The sequence below is a fragment of the Cynara cardunculus genome, assembly GCF_001531365.2.
Source record: "Cynara cardunculus var. scolymus isolate 2C chromosome LG 4, CcrdV1, whole genome shotgun sequence".
Taxonomy (NCBI): Eukaryota; Viridiplantae; Streptophyta; class Magnoliopsida; order Asterales; family Asteraceae; genus Cynara; species Cynara cardunculus.
This window is the reverse complement of record NC_037531.1, coordinates 11,884,974-11,889,977: the sequence shown is the minus strand read 5'-3', so window position 1 is coordinate 11,889,977 and position 5,004 is coordinate 11,884,974.

Here is a 5,004-nt window from a genome sequence, read left to right as displayed (position 1 = left end):
AAAAATAAAATCATTATTGTTTTCTTTAAAACGCATAAAATCATATTATAACATCGATAGAGACAAAAAATAAAATAGAACATTAAAATCAAGATGTGTCTCGCTGCATTGCGCGAGTACTCTTCTAGTATATTAAAAAAATAGATGGGATAGGGTTTTTTAATTTAAAAAATATTGTTGTAAATGCCAATTTCAACATTTATGTTAAATCAATTAGTGGCATAATTTGTCAATGTTTCAACTTAAAATCTGGTGTCTTTTAAATTGTAAACTAGTGTCATATACATTTTTTTTTTTCTGTTCATCTTCTTTTTAACGAAGGAAGGAATATTTCGAATCCGACAACCTTTTGATTGAACTCCTCAGCTAACCTCAATTGATGAGTCAACTGTGAAATACTTCTTCACATGTGGTTCTTAAACAGGGTTTCATGTGGGACCGGTCTAACTTGCTGGTAATCATCCTTTTGCTCATATTTAGCTATTTTCAAAATATTTTTATTTTAAGGACTGACTTTCAAATTTTCAAATCATGAGAACCAAAACGAAACCAATTTTGTTTTTGTAGGAAACATAAAAATTTGGTCATCAAATTTTCAAAGGAAACGTTTAAAAAATTGGTTGTCTGAAAACAAAAGTTTGTTCTATTTTAACTTTTTTGGGTCATATTTATCTCGTAAAAATCTCAATGTTTTCATTTTTGACAACTTTCTTAGCAAAACCTGATTTATAAATATTACTGTTACATGAAAATAATATGATTCAAGTCTTACATCCACGACAAAGTAGTCGTAAATCAGAGGATGTAATTTCAAATCAATTATACAAAAATAGGAAATTTTAGTTACATTTTATCGTTGATAAAAATAATGGAATTATTAGCAACAACATAATTGAGTAAATGTACTCAACCTTTTTGAACCCCTTATAAAAATTGTATGTATTTAAACAAAATTGTCATTACTTTAATAATATTTAATGAATTACTTATTTATTAAATTGTAATATTGACAGATCAATTTTATCCAATGTGACAGTCCATTTTAACTTGTTCATAAAAATTTCATTTATTAACCCGGAACTGCTAGTTGTTGTCCATACATGGCTTTTGGTTTTATAGTCCAGAGCTTATGGAATTATCTTATGCATTGACGTATATCATTTTGATATTCCAGAGCTTTTGTGTCTATAGTCCAGAGCTTCTGGTTTTATTGAACTATGACTTTTGTGCATATCTTACCATTTTTTATCCAATCATAATTCAAGGGGGAACAATATCGATAATTTTTCGAGGGGGAGCCTTATGATTCACATTATAGAGCTTCTGGGTACTTTGAGTTACTAAGTATCAAACCTAGAGCTTCTGTTTCTACTATCCAAAACTTTTGTCCATAAAAAACTAAAAGGTCTACATTCTTAACCTTGAGGAGATACTGTGCTTTAAAAAAATAAAACCTCTTCTGGTTATAAAACCTTTTCAAAGACTTAAACAACTCCAACATGACATATTGGGGCTTCTAGTTGTACTAACCAGAGCCTATGGTAACTCAAAATTGGTTGTTTTATTCATCTTTCTTAACCAGAAGTTACTTTTCAAGTATTTTTTTTGGGTATTTCTTTATGTTACTTGTCCAGAAATGCAGATGATCGATATCTAAAGGTTATGTTTTTTACACAACCTCTTATGGACAATAACATTTGTGTGTTTTTGCTATATTGATCATGATGCAGGTGATATAACAAACATAACCGGCATGTCATTATAATATTCCTACGGTGACGGTTTTGCTGACGTATCGATTTTTCTGGAACCACTAACCCATTTTTCAACGCTATACAGTTTGTGTCAGAAATGATGTATTTCAACATCCTTTCAAGATGCCTTTTGAATAAAAGACTCGAGTGCTTTTTCCATTTAATAGAAATAAACCCCCCCCCCCCAACATTTTCATTCTTTGTGCTCACAAATTCTCTCTCTAAGAACTCTCATCTTCTTAAGCTTTATTTGATATCTAAACCTCCAACAATGGCATCACCTGCTAACTCTGACAATCCCACGCCTCCAATGGTGATGAAAGTGTGATTTGCTCCACCGAGGCCGACAATAATGCAATCTTCCCATTCCCATTAAAGCCAACAACCATAAAGTGGATCTTCGTTTCTGTAACTACGACAATAGTATTACTCAGAACCTCGGTCCAGACTCTCAAGGCCCAATCTTAGTCCAATAAAGATAAGCCGGAAATGTTGGGACAATTGATGACCCAACATTCTGATGCTCATACCTTAGTTCTACGATCCAAGTATGAGTCATTATCTACAAAGCTTTCAATCACAGAAGGGTCACTCCGGAGTCTCATCGATCTTATCCACAATCGGATACCATAACTAGTGGTAGGAGTTTTTTACACACCCTTAGACATATGAAAGGAACCACAAAGCAAGTATATAATACGATCCACTATCGTCTTTTCCAAGTAATAAAACGTTAAAGTACCAGTTATCGTACACGAAGATTGTAGTAAAAGCCTAATAAAAGTCTAATGAAAGAAATGGTTTCAGATGACGATTTTGAATACTTTGATTGGTTTGAATTAACTGTTTAATTAGCAGAATAAATAAATGTAGCATGGGTGCAAGACTTGTGGTAAGACTTAAACACAAATTCCAGCAATAATGTTGTAGCAATGCTACAACAGCAGTCAAGCATAACTAGTTTCACCATCTATTTATTCCTCTTGGACTACAATCATTACGCTGATTATAGATTTCAACACATATCTCTGTGTGGTATAAGGACTAGGGACAGTGCCAAATGTTGTCCTGAAAATATATGGATAAACAAATCTCTTTGTTAAAAATCACTATCTCGAGCAGATTCCCATTTCGTTCAAGTTTGTTTATGTTCTAAGTAGTTCATCTCTGAATCTACTGCACTTTAGCACTTTAACAAGTAACCAATCCGTCGAGAATTAATTAGTTTGAAAAATATAAATGAAAGATCTCTTGGTCAGCAACTCTCTCAGGTTTACTTCTCATATCATTCAAATTGACGTGCATTTAGTGGCTTATCTCTAAGACTACAACACTTTAATACTTTCAAAGTGATCAATTTGTCAATAAATGTCATTAGTTATATATAAAATTTGAATGAAATAGTAGAACGTTGTTATTGCAAAACAAACGTCCACTTCCTTCGGTTTAAAATCTCACATTTTGTCTCACACCTAAGCTAATGAGATTAATTTCTCATTATGGAAAGTAAATTACAAGAAATATAAAATACATAAAGTAAGTAATGAATGTAAATAACATAAATTAAATGACTGAATGTAGAGAACGAAAATTAAATTGCTAAGAAATTTAAATACACTAAAGATAAGAATGGATTTTGAAAGAAATGAGTCACTCTTGACGGTTATGAAGATTGGAGGAAGATATGGTGAAGAAGAACGTCCACAATAGAAGTTCTTGTTGAGGTTCTTATTGGGGGTTTTATAAGAACCTTCACTGTGAGATAAAGATTCGTATCCGGACACAGTTTCTTATTAGAGTTCAATTGCTTGAACAATAACCTGGATTCTTGTTGACCTTCTTTTTTATTATTATTTTTATTTATTATTTCACATCCGTTTTATTTTCTTTTAATAAATCTATAAAACATATAAATTAAAATTGATACAAAACATATATTAATTACTATAAAATAATGTTTTTACTTTGTTTTGTTTTTCATTTCTTGTAAATTTTTATACAAGTTTTTGTATTAATAAGTTTAATTTTTAATCATCTCATTATTTATTATTTAGTATTATTTTTTATAAAAATTAATATTTGTGTAATTTTACACTTTTACTATTTTTGTTTTAATTGTCTTTTAAATATGTTAATAGAAAATGTAAATTAACAAATAAAAAATAAAATAGAAAGGTGAAAATTAATAATATATATTTGAACTTTTTAAAATTTTATAATATATCTATACTATATTATAAAGCATTTGACAAGAACTCTTAAAAACCATTTTTATGCGTAAAGTACTGTTTATTAATGCATATTACTTAAAACTTAAGATGCAAGTAGATTATGCGTAAGTACAACTTATTAAAGCTTCATATCTGAATTCGTATAACTAACTGCAGATAAACATAATCAAATACAGGATAAACATTTCATTTTAAATATAAAAAAAATCTAAAATATAATTAGGATAATCATTGAGTTCTAACAGAATACTTAATTATTATCTTTATAAAATATTATATTATTAAAGCAAAAATAAATTATTTCGTTATTAAACTTAAATTAAATTATAATTAAAAGATAAATTAAAAAAATTACATAAAAAATGAGAACTTTTAAATTATTATTGGTTTCTTAAAAACACATAAAAATAGAATATTAAAATCGAGATGTCTCGCGTTACATTGTGCGAGTACTTTTCTAGTATTTATATAGGCATTAAGTTTATATAATAATTTATAAATAAATTACATTTAATAAATCAATGATTGAGAATCTTAACATGAAAAAGTGATGACAAAGAGCGAAAAACATACCTGTAAGTGAGATTAACGACTCTATTCCGGTACATGATTACCGGATAAATTGTTGCATGCGTGGTTGTTTACTGGATTATAAACTTGCACGCTAAATAAAATCGAGGTGTTAAGACTCACCGGCAAACACATGATACAGGAACTGATTTAAGTCCTGCTTTTGTATATTAGTTGAAGGAGTTGGTGGTTCACAAATACTTTTTGGAGGGTTTTTGGTATGGATTTATCAGTTTCTACGTCTAAATAGGATAAGACAGTTTAGAATCAGATTTTTAGAATATCCCTTTTGCATGCTCTTTCTCTCTCCCTCCCTCCCTCTCCCTCTAAAACTTGCTCTCAAAGTTTTGTCCAAGAACTCAAGAACCCCCATTGATTTCTCCATTATTGTAAGCTGTAACCTCAAGTGTATCATCATCATCGTTCAAAACGATAGTGGATCAGTTCTC